Source organism: Elephas maximus, chromosome 6 (genome assembly GCF_024166365.1).
Source record: "Elephas maximus indicus isolate mEleMax1 chromosome 6, mEleMax1 primary haplotype, whole genome shotgun sequence".
Classification (NCBI taxonomy): domain Eukaryota; kingdom Metazoa; phylum Chordata; class Mammalia; order Proboscidea; family Elephantidae; genus Elephas; species Elephas maximus.
Window position 1 is genome coordinate 27,585,232 of NC_064824.1, and position 21,218 is coordinate 27,606,449.

Here is a 21,218-nt window from a genome sequence, read left to right on the forward strand (position 1 = left end):
ATTGTGCTGTGGCATTCATGGCAATGGCAATTTGTACTCATATCATTATGAGATCTTTACATTAATTCAAGGAACGACCTCAAATATGACAAGGAATATGAGCAGGCCTTATTGGAAAACATCTGTATGCATCTAATATCAGAAAATGCACAGCATTTTATTTGGAAGTTCTGAATTTCTTCACAACATAAAACTGGCCATGAGATATACCGCTTATGCAATATGATCCCTGTGACACGATCCTTATCCTCTCCTATTCAATATTTAGCTATCTGTAAAGTAGGGAGGAAAAGCCAAAAACAACGCCTTCTCTTAGGTTGACTTGTACTCTGAATTTATAAAGGTATGCATTCAGGGACCCAGCACACTTGGTAAGGATTCCAAAACAAGCCTGAGGGGAAGAACGATACAATAGGAAGTAGTAAGCGTAATATAAATGAGTAAAAGGTAAAAGGACAGTGGCGATATGGATCATCGTCGTGGATTAAATCTTAAATTAGGATTAATATTTTAATTAAGGAAGTCAATAGGAGGTCTTCTCTGAAACTTTTAAAATTATAAGTAAAATTTTCTCTGTATTTATATGGTTTTCTGGAGAGAAGACCCATTATCTTTTCAGATTCTCAAAGGTTCCTGTAATCCAGCCAACTCCCACTCTGAGATAACCACCAGATTTGATTAAAAAAAAAAAAAAAAAAACTCAGTGCTGTCGAGTCGATTCTGACTCAAAGCGACCCTATAGACCAGATTAGATAGATAGTTTAATTCAGGGTAATTCCAACTCATTCAACTCCAGGATATTTCACACACATTTTCTTGCTTAAACATTCACTCTGAGTTATTCAACTAAAAGCCCATAAGGATCTGTTGTTGTTATTGTTGCTGGGTGCTGAGAAGTGGGTTCCAACTCATAGTGACCCTATGTACAACAGAATGAAACACTGCCTGGCCCCGTCCCATCCTCACAGTTGTAGTTATGCTCGAGCCCATTGTTTCAGCCACTGTGTCAATCCATCTCATTGAGGGTCTTCCTCTTTTTCGCTGACCCTCTACTTTACCAAGGACAGGGGCTGGTTCCTCCAGATAACATGTCCAAGATACATGAGATGAAGTCTCACCATCTTGCTTCTAAGGAGCATCCTGGCTGTACTTCTTCCAAGACAGATTTGTGCATTCTTCGAGCAGTTGATGTTGTATTCAATATTCTTCACCAACACCCAATTCAAAGGCATCAATTCTCGTTTGGTTTTCCTTCTTCATGGTCCAGCTTTTGTATGCATATGAGGCAACTGAAAACACCATGGCTTGGGTCAGGCACACCTTAGTCCTCAAAGTTGTTAATTGTTTGATAATTTCCACATTAGAAGGATCAATTTGGAGCTAAATATCTCCAGAGAATCCTCAGAAATACAAATCCCTAGGAAAATCCAGCCAAAATAATGGCAATAGTGATGAGGAACTGATTTAATACAGCATATTTTGGGTGTAATACCTCTGGACCCCAGAGGAAGCCAAGAAACCTCCTAGGAAGAGAAAAGAACTACAGCATCTGTTTAGTGTTTACTACGTGGCAGTCATTGTATTGGGCACGTTAGACTCATTTCCATTGCTTTGTTTGTTCATCTGAGAAAATTAAGGTTCGAGGGATTTTTAGGAACCTGCTCAAGGTCATCCAACCAAAATGTGGTCTGAGGACTTGAATCCAAGACTGACTGGATCTCGGTGGTCTTTCTGCTACTCCACACAGTGATGTCTTCTTTCCTCCTGTCTCCCCAGTCCTCTCAAACCTGCCTTGTTGGTGTTCAATCGGCCCACTCCATCTACACCTTTCTCGAAAGTTGCCAATTAGGCTGAAAGTACATTTCTTAAGCTAAGTTCTCCCTCTTCCTTGATTCAGATGCATTATCCCTTGGCATAATAGAAGAGGCACAAGCTGGGAGACAGGAGCCCTAGCTGTTAGTCACCACTTGTCTGAACAAACCAGGTGACCTCGTATCAATCTCAGTGCCAGTCTCACCTTTGATAACAAGGGGTTAGGTTACGTGATCTCTGAAGCTCATGTATAATATCTTCTGACTCTATTATTCCTTGGTGTAAACACGTTTCTAGGGAAAATGATCTGATCATGTTCCTAGGCTATCAGGTTCATGTACTTATTGAGGGAAATATCTATTATGCCTACAATAGAGTTGTCTTTAACTCAGGTTCTTAGAATACTGATCAGATGGATGTAACTTGATTTGTCCAAATTGTAGCACATGGCCAAGTCCAAACAGACCCTTCTGTGCCTTTTAGTTGGCTGATGCAGTGAGTGTCACTGCAATACCCTTTCTTTACATAGGCCTGGGGAAAGTGTTGGAGGTGACGGCCAGAGGGGAGGGCCTAAGCAGACAGTGGGTACTTACAACAGAAAGCTGTGACCAGGAAAAGAGCCCTGGCTAAGAAGCAGCAGACTCTATTTGTAAAAATGCAATAATACTCCAGGTTTATGGTGGAAATTTAGTGAGACGACTCGTGCCTGCTAATGAGGTATGGAAATGACCTCAAAGCTTTATTAATGTATGTTGTTCTTTAGCTGCTGACACGTCGAGTCAGCTCTGACTCATAGTGACCCCATGCACAAGGGACTTGGACTGTTGTGATCCATAGGGTTTTCATTGGCTGATTTTTGGAAGTGGGTTTCCAGACCTTTCTTTCTAGTCTGTCTTAGTCTAGAAGCTTCGCTGAAACCTGTTCAGTATCACTGCAACACGCAAGGCTCCACTGACAGATGGGTGGTGGCTGTGCACGAGGTGCACTGGCCAGGAATGGAACCCAGGTCTCCTACGGGGAAGGTGAGCATTCTTCCAATGAACCACCACTGCCCCCTCATTAATTGCACCAGCAGATTCTATGTGGAAAGCTGCAGTTCTGGCCATCGCTGGGCCTCACCCCAGCCACTTACAGAAATATACTCTGGGGCCTCAATAAAGCAAATCTAAGGCGACAGCACCACGTGGCCCGCTTCTCTACAGAGATGGCCATGCACATCCTTGCCTGCTCCTTTACTTTCCTTTACCTTATGGGTACATCTCTCCGGATCCTTCTGTCCTCCTACCAGTCCTGTGACGTATGGCTGTGCGCCCTGGGAGGCTGTGTGACGTGCCCACTTGGCCTGTCTTAGGCACCAGCGAGTCAGGGTTAGACTGCACAACACAGTCTGTACCATACCGTGTGGCATCCTCATTCTAGCAATATGTGCTGCAGGCCCAGAGCAGGAGGATGGGCTGACTTTGGGACTACGAGGAAAAATCAGGCATTATTCTAGATCTTCATTATGAGACACAGGGTGATAGTGATTGACAGGGCTGACCCCGGTAAGGGATACCAGCTGCTTTAAAGGCAGAAAAGGCTCCTAGAACTCAATTGCATGAAGATGGCCTTTTGAAGCAGGAGACTCGGGAACATTTCCCAGGTCTCCAAACCTCGAGATGGCACCCTCCAGGCCTCATGATAGACACACGACCTGTCTGAGGATTCCCATCAGGTCTTGAAAATTTAACCTGGGCCTGTGTGTATGTATATGTGGAGAATATCGTTTTGCCCTTGAAGCCAAACTCAGCTGCCCTGGTGCAGCCAGGTGCAAGCTATAAATCAACTGTATTAGGATATGACAGCAACTTGCCCTGGGAATATTTATCTCCGTCCCTGTGGTTGGTGTGGAGGCTACTGTGAGCTGAATCCCAGCAACTGCAGTGGGTCAGTGTCATGGATTGAATTATGTCCCCTCAAAAACGTGTATTGATTTGGCTAGGCCATGATTCCCAGTGTTGTGTGATTGTCTACCATTTTGTCATCTGATGTGATTTTCCTATGTGTTGTAAATACTATAACTATGATGTTAACGAGATGGATTAACAGCAGTTATGGTGATGAGATCTACTAGTGTCTTAAGCCAATCTCTTCTGAGATACAAAAGAGAGAAGCAAGGAGAGAGACATAGGGACCTCATACCACCAAGAAGGCAATGCCCAGAGCAGAGTGCATCCTTTGGACCTGGGGTTCCCATGCAGAGAAGCTCCTAGTCTAGGGGAAGGTTGATGAGAAGGACTTTCCTCCAGAGCTGACAGAGAGAGAAAGCCTTCCCCTGGTGCTGATGCCCTGAATTTGGACTTGGAACCTATTAGACTGTGAGAAAATAAATTTCTCTTTGTTAAAGCCATCCACTTGTGGTATTTCTGTTATAGCAGCACTAGATGACTGACACAGTCAGGCATAGCTGAAGGTCAGTCCCACTTTTCTCCAGGGTCTGATAACCCAAGCATCACTGGGCTTCAGACCTGCCTGAAGCCTAACCTCATGGAGACGCACCCTATTCTGGGTGATGTCTGCTGAGAGATCCTGGATGCTTCTCTTTGTCTCCTTGGTGTAAACCCTACCCTCCTCTCCCCTCTCTGATCCACGTAGCCAGGACTGAGAACTTCAAAGACATGCTTCTTCACAGGCAGCCTGACAGGTTAAAGACTTGGTCCGCAGCTCTCCTGGATGGCAGCAGCAGATTGCGAGTCACTGCCCGGTTTCAGAAAGCGGCTCTGGGTGTGTCAGAGTAACTCTCAAACAAGTGCACCCTCGTGGTAACAGAGGGGATAGAACAAAGCCAGAATTGCTTTTCACTCCTGGAAACGCTAGTGTTTCATGTCAGAGTTTGGCTTACTTAATCTTTTCAAGCCAGGAATAAGATTTCCCAGGTGTGACATTCACTGATAGCAGTGGACATTCCGCAATGCCGAGTGCCAAGAAATTAATGCTCCAATCTGCATAATCAAATCCCCAGGTAAGCATCACCATTCCTTTCTGAGTACTTTCTGTCCCTTGCATTTCCAAATCTTTACATTTATTCAAAATTCAAGAAAATGTAAGGCTTAATAGCAATTTTTACTGGGAAATTTTTAAGGTTACTATGACAAACACTTATTGCATGAAATTTACTAAGTCCAAGATAATCCAGTTTTCCTATATGTTTGAAGTATGAAAAAATATATATGGCCTGAATATCTCATGCTACATGGTGCGTTTCCTGAATTTACATTTCAATCACTTCATCTATTGCGATATAGTGTTGATTCACGTCGAGTTTTGAACATTCATTTAATGCTAAAATCCTTAAAACGAACCTTAGACACAGAGGGTTCTTCATTTTTCATTAGATTTCTTAAGTCAGATTAACTAGATTCATCCTCAGGTAAAAAGGCTGGAGAGAATTGTTGGTGAAGGTCACAGCAGAGAATTCAACGAGCAGGACACTCTGCTGAGGTTTTTGCTTTTCTATGGAGCTCAGTGAGTTAATCTGACATTTCCTGAAGCACTTCGGAGGGCCAAACGAGACAGAATTAGGTTAAGACAACTTCATAATTTTATAAAAAAAAAAATTATAGCTGTGATTAAAACTAGGACCTGGGATTTATCTGGATATAGATCCCAGTATTAAGCCTGGTATTGAGTTTAGTCCATGGAGTGCTTTTTGGAACCTTGTTAACCTAACAAACTCCTATTCATCCTTCAAAGTCCAGTTTAGCTGTCGCCACCTCCTGGAAGACTTCCTTGATAACTCAGTCTATGAGGAGTAAATCCTTTGCACAAGCCAGGTGGTTATATTTTTCTCCATTCCTCAGAACAAACCCCCCCCCCCACTGAGGCCTGATGTTTGTTAACAAGATTAAAAAGATACAATTCTGGGCTATCCACCCTCCCCCTCCTCAGGAAGTAGGGGAAAGTGATGCAGTAGGATGTTTGCTAGCAGTATTAAAAAGATACAATTAGTCACTTTGGTTTGGGGGTATAAAACAGCTGGGAGAGGAAGTTTTGAGTCTCCTCAGCTGTGGTACAGATGGGGCACAGGGGACAAAAGCTTAGAGTCCACCTAAGTGGACCTACCTGGCCAGGGGGAGACTGGCAGCAGGTAGGGTCCCATTTAAGTCCCTTACCCATGGCACAAAGTGAGATGTGCAAGGGAGAGTCATCATCTCTGCCCAGACAGCTTTTGAGAAGGAACTTCTTATGATGGGACTTTTCCAGTTGAATGCTGTCTGAACATTGTAAGTAATAAAAGCTACTTTCTATGTGCTAAGGTGCATTCAGGCTCTGATTGGAAGGATGTGATGTTTATGGAACAATCCATATTAATTATTGGTGCCCTTTTTCTAATGGTCTCCTGGCTGTCTAGAAATCGGGTACGACCTGTGAGCACCACGCGGATGTGGAGTGTGGTCTTAGAGTTATGGCGTAGCTGAGCAGGGCGTGTTGTCTTACAGAGGCAATCTCTCTTTCCTCTGATAACCTCTGCTGGTAAACGTTTTTGTTGCATTTACCATTCTACTTTAATTACTTGTTCATATATCTCTCTCCTTATTAAATCATGACTCCTGGAGGTCTGAGATTGTGTCTTATCTCTGTGTTCCCAGGAACCAGCACGGTACTAAGCATACAGTAGTTGCTCAATGAATTCTTGCTGAAAAAAATGAATGAAGCCATATTGTCTGGCTGTATCATGAATCTGATTGAGAAGCCTGGTGTCCTCATGCTCTGAGCATGTGCACATTTTAACTTAAAACCCACTATCAGCAGAGCAAAGGAAGCAAAGTGGTTTTCAGGTCAGATCTGGCTGTCAAGTCGCCCCCTGACTCATGGTGACCTTATGCACAACAGCATTGGACCACTGTGATCCATAGGGTTTTCATTGGCTGATTTTTGGAAGTAGATCTCCAGGTTTTCTTCCTAGTCTGTCTTAGTTTAGAAGCTCTGCTGAAATCCGTTAGGCATCACAGCAATACACGAGCTTCCACTGACAGATGGGTAGTGGCTGTGCATGAGATGCACCGCCTGGGAATCGAACCCTGGTTTCTCGCATGGAAGGCGAGAATTCTACCACTGAACCCCCACTGCCCTCTCTACCTAAAATACACCTATGCATCTGTCAAGGCTTACACTGAGGCATTGCTTCCTCAGGTAGGCCTTCCCCAAGCCCTTCTTCAAGCTGGGTTAGGTCCCCTGCCCTGCGTCTGTAGTGTCCCACATGCCTCTCACCACCATGGCTCTGTTCTCCAGCCTCACTTGTGGATCACAGGCCCTTGAGGCAAAGTCTCTTCCCACCGTACCCCGGCACTAACATTTTGGGGTTGCAAAGTTGTTAACTGAATGAAGAGGAGCAACGGGGTGAGGCATAGAGGTGGATTCTCATTCTGAACAGGGGAATGAGACACAAAATGGAGCAGCTGAAGGAAAACCTATGTCGTGCTCTGTAGAGCGAAAGCATTTCTGCTTGGCTAGAGTAAAGACTTTGCGTCAGGAAAGAAAGAAAAACGATACTGTCGAAGGTGAAGCAAGTATAGAGAGGGCTGGAAAGCATGACTAAAGGGGGAATCACTTCTTGCAATAACCCTGAAGATTTTGCCTCATCTTCTCTGCTGCTTGCACTTGATCCCAAACCAGCCTCGTGCGGTGCATCTCATCATCGGAAGGCCTGCCAGACAGGTGTCCTGTGATCTTTCCAAGTGCCCCTTACTTCTCAGAGAGGCCACTTCTTCATTCTTACAAGTTAATACTCTTCCTGGGGCTTACTGCATGAGATGGAATCCCTGCTGCCATTCTCCGTATGTTCTCACATCCGACAGATGCCCATCATGAAGCCACCAAAGTCCTCTGATGATGTAAGTTGACAGTTTCCCCACCAGTGGGTACTGTGCCACCTGGGCCCTGGCATGACTCAGCACCTCTGAAGCATCCCCAGGCTGCTCCCCCTGGTGCCCTGTGGGTCTATCTACATTATGCCAGGCTGGTAGAGCTGGGCCTAGGCTGCTTCCATGGCTGCCACAACAAGAGCCCAGGGACAGAGCTAATCAATTCCAGAAACGTGTAAGAGCAAGCTTATATCCTAGCAGTGTGGGAAGCCAGGCAGCAGCTCTAAGTGTGTGTGGACTTTCTTGCCTCTTCTGTTGACTCCTTCTTAGCCTATAGCTCAAGGGAGGCCCTGATCCATCAGAAGGAAAGCTTCCACCACCAGAACTGAAGAACCTTCGCCTGTCCTTTACCAACTCCCTTCCTTACTCACCCACTCCTCTCTTATTATTCTAATGCCCTCCCAGGGATTTCTTCTTTCTTTCAACTTCTCACCTCACTTCAACTCTATAGAGTATAAAGTACTTAAGAGGCAGGTATGTGTAGACCTTTGTGAGTGTGTGGTAAGTATACACACGCAGTGCCCGGGTTACAGACGAGATCCGTTCCTAAAAAGATCCGTTCCTAAGTGTGTCTAAATCGAATTCGCAGGTTAGGTCGAAACAGGTGCATATGGTTCTTATTTCGCCTTAATTTAGTGCAAGAAAAGGCTTGAAGCCTTTTCAATGATTTAAAAGCTGCATTTGTGGCAAGTGAAGGTGACTGTGACGAAGGATTGTTGTGAGTAAGGGCTGGCTTAATCATTTCAATCTGCAGGCAAATTTACATAACATTAAAGGGCAAGTACGAGTTGTCTGTAAATCGGACATTTATAACCCAGGGACTTATTGTATATAAAAACCACTACCCACCCGTCAGTTTGCCATACTGCGATGGCTTGCATGTTGCTACGCTGCTGGAAGCTATGGCATTGGTATTTCAAATACCAGCAGAGCCATCCATGGTGGAGAGGTTTCAGCGGAGCATCTAGATTAAGACAGATGAGGAAGAAAGGCCTGGCAATTTACTTCTAACAATCTGGCAACGAAAACCTTACGGATCGTAACAGAACACTGCCTGATGTAGTGCTCAAGGATGACATGGGACCAGAGCTGACTAGACGGCAACTAATAACATTTATAATGAAACATTTGTATTTCAACATTTTTACACGTACAATTCAGTGACATTATGTTCACCATGTTGCACAACCATCGCCGCTATCTGCTTCCAAATTTGTCCATCACCCTTAAGCAACGATGCATAGATCTTTTAAAAAGCAAAATATACACATTTAAAAATGTTTAATATAGCTGGCATTTTCAAGTTTCTCTGAATGATCAAATATTCTACAGAAGACACTTTGGTGTTGTTCAGTCGATCGGTCAGGTCTGTGTGGCTGTGTTCACTATGCAATGACACGTTTTAATGCAGCAAAAAGTGTATTTTGGCCCCCAAAAATCTGCTCTTCACAAATAAATGAAAGAATTATAAAAATATGAATTGGACATCTACCGAGCTAGGTACAGGGGCTGACACAAGAGATACACACAAATGCACAAAAGAAAGCATGGTCATCTCGCCAAGAAGATTAACAATCGTGCTGAGGTTAAGAAACCCACGCAAAATTACATTTCAGAAAAAAAAATGTCATTAAGTGTTACGGGGCATCGGTGGTTCAGTGGTAGAATTCTCGCCTTCCATGCAAGAGACCTGGGTTGAAGTCCCAGCCAATGCACCTCATGTGCAGTCACCACCCATCTGACAGTAGAGGTTTGTGTGTTGCTGTGATGTGCAGCAGGGCTCAGTGGAGTTTCCAGACTAAGAGTAGGAAGAAAGGCCTGGTGATCTAAATCCTAAAATCAACCAATGAAAACCCAATGGATCACAAAGATCTGATCTGTAACTGATCACAGGGATGGCATAGGACCAGGTAGTGTTTTGTTCTGCTGTGCATGGGGTTGCCATGAGTAAGGGGCCAAGTCTGTGGTAGTTAAAAACAACAATTAAGTGTTAAGCCTTCAGCAAGTTTGCATTGAATATCTATTATAAACAGTGATAGTGTCTGTGGCAGGGTGAAAAGCAGCACTGAGCACAGTTCTTGACTTCAGGGAGATTACTATATGGTTGAGATGAAAATGAACAAGAAATCCCTAGTCATTGGGGGTTGCACTGTCACTGCCATGAATGGCTAGGCTTCCATCCCCTACAGGACAATGAGCTGATCAGTTACGTGCCAGATCACTGATGCTACATGAACTCCAACAAGGGGAAGGCAATGAGGGTGCTATGGCCTTAAAGGCCCCTGAGAGGTGCTGGCCTTGGCTTGGATCTCAGAGAGTGGGATTCATTGCTTGTGGACTGGCGCAGAAGTGAGTGTGTTGTGTCCTGCCAAGTCAGATGATGGATAGATGGGACATTCTGAAAATAAAAACACAGGAGGGAAAAAAAAGAAAAAAAAAAAAATCCAAAGAACAAGTAGAATTTTAAAAGCCTCTCATGTCAACTGAAGTAATAATATAAAACAAAACAATAGCAAAAAAATAAAATGGCCAGCACTATAGGCAGTCACAGCAAATGTTTACACCTTGGTTCCAAGCTGTCAGGTCCTCAGCTGTTTGTGTGAGTAACCTACACTGTAACGTCCTTCTTTCTATCTTGGCCTTAGCATATGGCTACTAGGACCCTTTTAAATATCAGATAAAAAAAGAAAAAACTGTGCTAGGCTGAAAATACGGAGAAGAATGTCACACGAGGATGATGATGACACAGGTGTCCAACACAAGACTAAGGCAGAACTCCTCGGTGCTACAAATCAAGAGCCTTTCAGCAACGTGTAAATGTGGTGGGCTCTGTATTGTGATTTCTCGGCAGAAGCCCTCTTATCCCTGTTGATCAGAGGTTGGTCAGTTAATGAAAACGTCAGTTAGGGTGGGGAATTGAAAATGTCCCTCACGGCCATCCCTGCTCCTGCAGAGCTTACTTGTACAGAGGTGAAGGGGAGGGCTCTGGAAGCTGATCTCCGTGCACATCTGGGCTCTGTCAGTTACCAGCTGGGTGACCTGCCATGCATAAGTGTCCCCATTTGTAATGATAGCTCCTACCTCTTAGGGTTATAATGGAGATTAAATTCATGAATACTGTAGAGGCTGTAGAGTACTATCTTAAACGGGAAGCAGTATGTAAGTACTGGTTAAATAAGAGCACTCGAGGTAGGCCCAAGGCTGCTGCTTTGCCTACAGATCCTATTATTGGACTCATCCATTGTCTTTTATTTATTTATTTTTTCATGAAACACATGCTTTATACATTGTCTAAGATTTCCAGGTTTGTTCTTTTTTTCTTAATAGTGGAACAAGAACTTAAAACCACTTGAGAAGTAATTCATATGCAGAATACCCCTACTTTTGATTCAATCCTTCACCTCCCACAATTCTTTAGTTAGATGCTTTTATCTAATTTGATCACAAACATTTTCAGTGAGTTGCCTTTATAGAAGCTTTTGAGGCACTCAACTTTGTTTTATAGAAACAATTTTCTTTTTGCACCATAATTCATGGGTTTACGTAAGTTAAAAATTACATAATAACCAGGACAGCACTAAGCACATAAACATATCAAGTTACAAACATAACTCACTCTTGGTAAGCATTCAATTCAACCAGTAAGAGAAATACTGTATTTTTAGGTGATATGCACGTTGCACATTTTTGCAAACTGCACAACCTCCACTCGTTATTTTCGTAAGCTCACTATGCCAATGTTTTTTTATGTGTTACTGACTTCAATTTTAATTTTTTTTTCTCTGTCCAGTGGATTTAATGTCACCAGGATAAAACTGATCTCATGGAAACTTCATTTAAGGTAGGTATCTTCCTAAACCAAGTGCAACTGATGATGAACTGAATGGGCTGGTGATAGAAATGGGACGCCATGTTGAAACCAAAGAGTATGAATGCACGAAGCGCTAGAAATTAGTAAGTAAGAAATGATCCTAGTCTGGCGGCTAACAGATACATGAGAAATTGCTCGCGATCATTAGCTATTAGAGAAATTCAAATCAAAACTACAATGAGATACCATCTCACTCCAACATTACTGGCACTAAAAAATAAAACAGAAAATAACAAATGTCGGAGAGGTTGTAGACAGATTGGAACTCTTACGCACTGGTGGTGGGAGTGTAGAATAGTACAACCACCACAGAAAATGAAATGGTGCCTCCTTAAAAAGCTTGAAACAGGAATACTGTACGATCCAGTGATCCCACTCCTAGGAATTTATCCTGGAGAAATAAGAGCCATCACGTGACTAGACGTGTTCACTGAAGCATTATTCACAATAGCAAAACGATGGAAACAACCTAAGTGCCCATCAATAGATGAATGGATAAACAAATTATGGTACACAGACATGATGGAATACTAGGCAACATAAAGAACAATGATGAATCCACAAAAATCTCACAACATGCATGAATTTGGAGGGCATTACGCTGAGTGAAATAAGTCAATCACAAAAGGATATAGATTGTAGGAGACCACTATTATAAAAAAACCAAGAAAAGGTTTACACACAGAAAAAAAAAACAAAACACTTTGATGGTTAGGAGAAAGGGTAGGGGCAGGAAGGAGAAATCACTAACTAAATAGGAGACGAGTTAACTTTGGTGAAGAAAACAGACAACACACAATATAGATGAAGTCAGCACAATTTGACCAAGGCAAAAGTCATAGAAGCTTCCTAGACATATCCAAACACCTGAGGGACCAAGGTACTGGGGCTGAGGGCTGGGGATCATGGTCTCAGGGGACATCTAGGTCACTTGGCATAATGTAGTTCACGAAGAAAATGTTCTATATCCTAATTTAGTGAGTAGCGTTTGGGGTCTAAAAAGCTTGAGCGGCCATCTAAGATACATCTGTTGGTCCCATCACGTTCAAAGCAAAGGAGAATGAAGAAAACCAAAGACACAAGGAAAATATTAGCCCAAAGGAATAATGGACCACACAAACTACAGCCTCTACCAGCCTGAGCCCAGAAGAACTAGATGGTGCCTGGCTACTACCACTGACCACTCTGACAAGGATCACAATAGAGGGTCCCAGATAGAGTGACAGAAAAATGTAGAATAAAACTCAAATTTACAAAAAAAGACTAGACTTGTCTGAAAGAGACTGGAGGAACCCCTGAGACTATGGCCCCCGGACACCCTGCTAACTCAGAACTAAAGCCACTCCTGAAGTCCACCTTTCAGCCAAAGATTAGACAGTCCTCTAGAACAAGCAATAACACATGTGAGGAACATGCTTTTTAGTTTAGTCAAGTACAGAAGACCAAATGAGCAATACCTGCCCAAAAGCAAAGACAAGAAGGCAGGAAGGGACAGGAAAACTGTACAAATGGACATGGACAGCCCAGGGTAGAAATGGAAAGGGGAGAATGCTGACATATTGCCGGGATTGCCACCAATGTCACAAAACAATTTGTGCATGAATTTTTGAATGAAAAACTAATTTGTGCTGTAAACTTTCACCTAAAACACAGTAAAATTTAAAAAAAAGAAATTATCCTAGGCCTACAACTACAAGATGTTGTTTATATTTTTCATAAATCTTAAATTGAAGTATAATTTTTGATAACCAATGTCTTTGAAATCAACTAAAATCACCAGAAGAAATTGTGTTTTCATCTTAAAACAGGCCATTTTAGTTTATTCATTTATTATTGTCATCATCTTCATCGGATTCCCAGAACCCTTCAAAGTCCGATCCCTCATCACCATCATCATTGAACTATCTCAGAGCTGCCTGCAGATGCTCTTCTGTGAGTTCTGAACTGATGTCATCAGCATCACTGCCTTCAGCATCTTCATCTTCACACAGGTATTCTGCTGCTACACAATCCTAGCCTTTCTGAAGCCGTTGTTGATGGTTTATGGGGTTATTTTCCCTCAAAGAGAAGCCACCCACTTCTGCAAACATCTCCCAATTCAGTCATCCTGATGGTGTCAACTCATGAATCCCAGGCTACATACATTCATCCCACTCTCTTCTCATGGAAGTCTTGAACAGGTGGTTGACTGCTATACCTAGTAGCTACAGCTTGCAGATAAGGCCACAGGTATGATTGCTATATGGGCATCAGTTAATACAATTTTGAATTTTTTTTTTTCTTTGTGAGCAGCCATGGCATTGAAAATTAGTTAAGACTTCTTCGAAGAGAATCCCACCTGCCTGGCCCTATAACATTTACCTACCCATACGGTCATAACATCACAGTCCATCCATCCCTTTTCATTATAATGAACTACCACAATGCTGGGCAGTTTTTTACAAGGCCTTGTAATTCTCTTGAAAATTACCATTGGCTTTAATTTCAATCTACTCGCTGTGCAACCAAGGACTATAGTGAAGTCTGTCCTCTTGTACTCAGTGTTTGTAATGGCTACAGTTTTCACATCCGAAGCAATTACAGTCTTGGTGGTTGGACTGTCCAAAGACATTGTTAATTATGTCCACTGCAGTGATACCAAGTTCAGAGATTCCACTGGTGACGAATTCACAGAAGGTGATCATCTTTTGCTCCCAGTCATCCAGAAGTGGCTGGCCTACAGTGGTTCTCACTCTTTTGGAAAGGCCAGTCCTTTTCACGAATCCAGAAACCCAGGTGAAATTCTCCTTGAAATCTGAGATTCCTTTTTCATTTTCCAGAAGCTTCACTTTAATCTGAATTGCAACAGTAGAGGAAGCTTGATTTTTTTTTTTCTCTTCGAGAAATAATCTAGTCTTTCAAGTCCTTCTCCAACTCAGGCCATTTTTCTTTGGTCCCAAAACATGAGTGGTTTTGTGTATTGATTTTCTCCATCTCCTCTTTCTCGTGCCTCCGTTTGCTAATGGATGACTCTCCAACCTCAAACCCTTGTCTGTTTCTTCTGGCCTTGCAATGACTTTCAGTTTGAAGTTGGTGGTGTGGGACTTGTGTTTAATTCCTGCCATGAACCTAAAGGGTTCTAAGATTTAGATTTATAAACTGAAAAAATATGCACAATATAATAGATAACTGGCTGGTTCTGGTTAAGAGATCTCAAAATTCAAATGTGAGGTGTATGAGAAGCAAGAGCCTTTTTATATGCTCGCAAGCCTATGACTAAGGTGACTTATGATCACCGATCAAAGACATTGGTGCTAATAAAACATAATTAGACTATAAAACAAATAGACCTAACATAGCTTACCACCGCTCATCTGTCTGTTTGTCGTGTACTGCGGTGGCCTGGTGTTGCTGTGATGCTGAAAGCTATGCCACCAGTATTTCAAATACCAGCAGGATCACCTGTGGTGGACAGGTTTCAGCAGAGCTTCCAGACTAAGACAGACTAAGAAGGACCTGGCAATCTACTGCTGAAAAATTGGCCATTGAAAACTTTATGAGTAGCAGCAGAACACTGTCTGATATACTATGGAAGATGAGCCTCTCAGGTTGCAAGGCACTCAAAATACCACTGGGGAAGAGCTACCTCCTCAAAGTGGAGGTGGCCTTAATGATGTAGATGGAGTCAAGCTTTTGGGATCTTCATTCGCTGATGTGGCATGACTCAAAATGAAGAGTTGTGAATATCCACTAATAATCAGAATGTGGAATGTATGAAGTATGAATCTAGGAAAATTAGAAGTTGTCAAAAATGACAGGAAACACATAAAGATGGACATCCTAGATATTAGTGAGCTGAAATGGGCTAGTATTGGCCATTTTCAGTGGGATAATTATATGGACTACTATGAAACAAAGAGGAAGGATCAGTAACTGGAAAATATGACCTTGGTGATAGAAACGAGACATGAGATCCCATGATAGAATTTTGCAAGACCAATGACTTCTTCATTGCAAATACCTATTTTCAACAACATAAATAGCAACTATACACATGGACCATGCCAGATGGATTACACAGGAATCAAATAGACTACTCTGTGGAAAGGGACAATGGAGAAGCTCAATATCATCAGTCAGAACAAGGCCAGGGGCCGACTGTGGAATGGACCATCAATTGCTCATATGCAAGTTGAAGCTGAAGCTGAAAAGAATTAGACCAAGTCCATGAGAGCCAAAATACGACCTTGAGTATATACCACCTAAATTTAGAGATGATGTCAAGAATAGATTTGACACATTGAACAATTTGTCTGGACAAGGACATCTTGGACATCACACATGAAGAAAGCAAAGGGTCATTAAAAAGACAGGAAAGAAAAAAAAGACCAAAATGGATGTCAGAAGAAACTCTGAAACTTGCTCTTGGACAAAGAATAGCTAAAGGGATCTGAAGGAATGATGAAGTAAAAGTGATAAAGAGAAGATTTCAAAGGGCAGTTTAAGAAGACAAAGTAAATTATTATAATGAAATGTGCAATGATTTGGAGTTAGAAAACCAAAAAGGAAGAACACACTCAGCATTCCTTAAGCTGAAAGAACAGAAGAAGAAAATTCAAGCCTTAAGTTGCAATACTGAAGGATTCTATGGGCAAAAATTTGAACGATGCAAAAAGCATCAAAACAAAATAGAAGGAATACAGATAGTCGCTGTACCAAAAAAAACTGGTTGACACACAACCATCTCAGAAGGTAGCATATGATTAAAAACCTATGGCACTGAAAGAAAGAAATTCAAGCTGTACTGAAGGCATTGGCAAAAAACAAGGCTCTAGGAATTGACCTAATGCCAACTGAGATGTTTCAACAAATGGATGCAACAGTGTAGTTGTCACTAGTCTATGCCAAGAAATTTGGAAGACAACTTCATATTCAAACAAGTGGAAGAGATCCATATTCTTGCTCATTCCAAAGAAATATGATCCAACAGGATATGGAAATTTTGGAATAATATCATTAATGACATACAAGTAAAATTTTGCTAAAGATCATTCAAAAGTGGTTGTAACAGTACATCAACAGGGAACTGCCAGAAATTAAAGCTGGATTCAGAAGAGCATGTAGAACAAGGGATCTCATTGCTAATGTCAGATAGATCTTGGCTGAAAGCAGAGAACACCAGAAAGATGTTTATCTGTGTTTTATGGACTATGCGAAGGCATTTGACTGTGTGGATCATAACAAATTATGGATAACATTGTGAAGAATGGGGGTTCCAGAACACTTAATTGCGCTCCTGAGGAACCTGTACAAAGACTAAGAAGCTGTCCTTCGAACAGAACAATGGGATGCTGCGTGGTTTAAAATCAGGAAAAGTGTGCGTCAGAGTTGAATCCTTTCACCATATTCTGTATGCTGAACAAATAATCTTAAAAGCTGGACTATATAAAGAAGAAAGCGGCATCAGGATTGGAGGAAGATTCATAAACAACCTGTGATATGCCGATGACAAAACCTCGCTTGCTGAAAGCAAAGAGGACTTAAAGCACTTACTGATGAAGATCAAAGACTACAGTCTTCAGTATGGATTGTACCTCAACATAAAACAAAAATCCTCACAAGTGGACAGATAAGCAATATCATGATAAACAGAGAAAAAACTGAAGTTGTCAAAGATCCACAATCAACGCCCATGGAAGCAGCAGTGATGAAACCAAACGGCATATTGCATTGGGCAAATATGCTACAAAAGACCTCTTTCAAGGGTTAAAAAGCAAAGCTGTCACTTTAACGACTAAGGTGAGCCTGACCCAAGCCATGGTATGCATGTGAAAGCTGAACAATGAATAAGGAAGACGGAAGAAGAATTGAAGCCTTTGAATTATGGTGTTGACGAGGAATATTAAATATACCATGGACTGCCAGAAGAATGAACAAATCTGTCTTGGAAGAAGTACAGCCAGAATGCTCCTTAGAAGCGAGGATGGAGAAACTTCATCTCACATACTTTGGACATGTTATCAGGAAGGACCATTCCCTGAAGAAGGACATCATGTTTGGTAAAGTAGAGGATCAGCGAAAAAGAGGAGGACCCTCAGTGAGATGGACTGACACAGTGGCTGCAGTAATGGGCTCAAGCATTACAATGATAGTGAGGATAGTGTAGGTCCAGGCAGTGTTCCCTTCTATTATACATGGTGTCCCTATGAGTTGTAACTTACTCAACGGCACCTAGCAACAACAACCACATAGCTTAATGGTTTCACTTAAGATGATCTGATAAAGTTTTCACATTCAGCTGTTGAGCCAGAAGTAATTGTGTGTGAACTTTGCTTTGTTTATTCCTCCAGTTAAAAGCCGGAGTCAGAAGACTACTGTGATAATTATGTTAATGCAGATTGAATCGAGATTCCTATTGACAGCTACTCGATGCCATTTTGTCAGTGCAGGCTTCGCTTTGTTTATGCTTCCAATTGATAGTACCTGATTTATAGACAGGCTTCAGTAGGATTCAGGTTCTGACTGATGACTCAAAAGCAGTTTCAATTGTTTATTTTCTGATTACCAGGGTTCTACCAAACTCAATCCATGACTTCTTGACCATGGCTTATACCTTTATTAAACAAATACGATCAAAAGTAACATTTTTGGTCTATTGAATGAGGGTGAACGAGGACAAAATTCACTTGTGGAAATGTCATGAGACATTTGTGGTATGTGTATGGGTGCACTATGCCAGAACTTTTTTTACATAATTTTGTCATTTCCACACATGGTATTGATGTGCGTGTGGGCATACTATTTGCAAAGAAACATGGTATGTGGGCCTAGTAGAGAACTCTCTACTAGGTGCCAATGTTCATTGCATCGAGGTCGTTCTTTAGTAAGATTCAAGATGAATGGAGCACATTGGTCAATTTGGCTAGTAGCTTAGTTAAAGACTCTAGTCCCATTAAGAACATTATTCTTGGATTTTATGTGCTACACTGGCTACTTAATTCTTTGCAACTTAGCTCAAATTGTTGATTTAATATAGAGGGCCTTCTTAATCCGAGTTATTATCACCTATAGTCCCAGAGACATCATCTCTCAGAGATTATTGCTAATCTTAAGATTTTAATTTTCAGGTTGGGCCTTTTTTAGTTTTGGTTTTATTTTCCCCCATCAGGGACATGTCTGTCTTTGTAAGCATCCAAGAATCTGTCAATTAATCTTTTGAAATACCCGCTTTTGTTTTTTCTACACAGGATTTGCTAAATGATATCCGTGTAACCTATTATTCTGTATTTTTGAGGGACAAAGAGTTGAGTGTTTCTCATCAATTATTGTCTTTTCTAATATTTACAATTTATCAACAAGAAATCACAATGGGTTCAAAAATCTTTCTGTATCTCTCCACAGGTGCTTCCTTCAGATGGTACAGAATCATTAAGCTGTATTTAGCAGATGACAACCAAGACAGTTTTCTAAGACATGCAGGAAGCTAGTTAGAAATCTGTCTTACAGAATCTGTAGCTCACGGACAACAGTCTGAGCTTCTGTACTATTTTGGACCCAGGGCACTGATAGATTTGCTGTACCCACCAGCTCCATACCCGCAACCAGACTGGGCTGGATAGGCATGCCTGCTTAGTATCAGAACATCCACTTAAGACAGGAGAACGTCAGAGGAAGAGGAAGAGGTAGGGGCATATACAGCTCCCTTAGGTTTATGCAAAACAACTCCCCCACCTGTAGAATGAATTTGCCATTTATTCTTTCTTTTAACTGCTATCTGAAAGGTTGGAGGTTTGAATCCACTAAGAGTTATCTCGGAAAAAAGGCCTGGCAAGCTATTTCTGAAAAATTAGCCATTGACATCCCTATGGAGCATGGTTCTACTCTAACACACATGAGGTCACCATGAATCAGAGTCCACTCCATGGCAACTGGTTGACTGGTTGGTTAGTGCATTTAATGATATAATCATTGAGCTTCCACAGATGCTCAGCAAGGTCAGGCTGCTTTTATTTTGGCTAGTGCTCTATGATATGCATTGGTACTTCAATTAAACCCAAAAGTATCTTCAGAAAATGAAAATTCATGAGTCAAATAATTAACAGATCATCTGAAAAACCAGCAACTTCCTCTGTCTGCAGTTGGGAGCTGTAAGATATCAGGCATCATACTTTCTATCATTCTTCTTCACAGAGCTATGAATAGTACATCTCTTATAAATATTATTTAAATTAGAATGGCTCCTGGAAATGAGGACTATTTGGGAATAAATACGAAGTTTGTTGGCTGAAAACACCCAGTGAATAACCCTGAGTTTCTATTGTCAGCGTACACATCATTCTTTGCCATTTGGATACGGATTTAAGAAATTTGTGCTAGCCAGTGAAAAAGCTTAAATATCTACTGCACATGTGTTTACTGTGGAAATAAATCATCATGATTCACACACAGGGACTGCAGATCCTTAACCATTGTTCCAGAAAAGCCTTAAGTTAAAACAGGCAAAACAGAAAACATTCACGTATGTGTAACAGCTGTATAAAATATTGGATCTTGATTATGAGAAGAACAAAGGAGAAACAACTTTGTACAGATGTAGGGTCCCCTGTGACAAACATTTATTGTGGTTGGGACCAGAAGCAGAATAAAGATAGACTCATTTTTTCCACATAATTTTTGAGTCATAAATTATGAATTAAGCTCCAACAGATAAAGCCGAGAGGAAATTAATTTAAGAGATGAAATCCTATTTTGGAATTCAGACAGCTGTTTTATTTTAACTTGGGGGGCAAATTACATTTCGATATTTGGCTTTATCAAACGTCTTTCTCTGAAATGAACTGCAATTTTCCATTATTTCTCTGAGGAGCCCTGGGATGTTTAGGTTCAAGTTCAGAGGGTAAATTGTCAACACAGTCTTGACCAGCTGGAAGAGTGCTGTCCAGTAGAACTTTCTACAGAGATGGAAATGTTCTATATATGCACTGTCCAATATGGTAGCCACATGTGGCTTTTGAACACCTGAAGTGTGGTTAGTGTGACAGAGGAACTGAATTTTAATTTAATTCAATTTAATTTTAATGACTGTAAATTTAAATAGCCCCACATGGCTGGTGGCTACAGTATTGGACTGTGTAGTCTGGAAGATCAGAAGTTGGAGAAGGTCCTTGGTCTACTTTCCCTCAGCCAATCAAACCAGGCAGCTGTGGGATACACTTTGTACATTGTACATGGGCCTTGTGAAACCTCAATGCGCCCCTTGACAGCTCAGCCTCAGAAGGGCTCTCAGCAGGCCTCCTGGGAGCTTATTTGTGCAAATTTACACATGAATAAAATCCAAAACCTGTTGCCATCGAGTCAATTCCGACTCACAGCGACCCTATGGGACAGAGTAGAACTGACCAACCCTATAGGGCAGAGTAGAACTGCCCCATAGTGTTTCCAAGGAGCGCCTGGTGGATTTGAACTGCTGACCTGTTTGTGAGCCAATGCAGCTCTTAACCATTACGCCACCAGGGTTTCCAATGAATGAATAGGATCAAAAAATTGGAAACTGCAAAGGTCAGTCCTCCAGCCCTTTCTATCAATGCATATGTGTTTCCTTGCAATAGAACAGACTCTCTGGTGCTTCAGAACGATTCACATGGTTTGACTTT

The 21,218-nt window shown here is 41.7% G+C and overlaps 1 protein-coding gene across 9 annotated transcripts in view; it reads right to left on the reverse strand.

Annotated features, from left to right (window-relative positions):
- NCKAP5 (NCK associated protein 5) overlaps positions 1-21,218 on the reverse strand; it is a 1,220,442-nt gene that overhangs the window by 192,360 nt on the left and 1,006,864 nt on the right. The gene's annotated exons all lie outside the window — the stretch shown is intronic.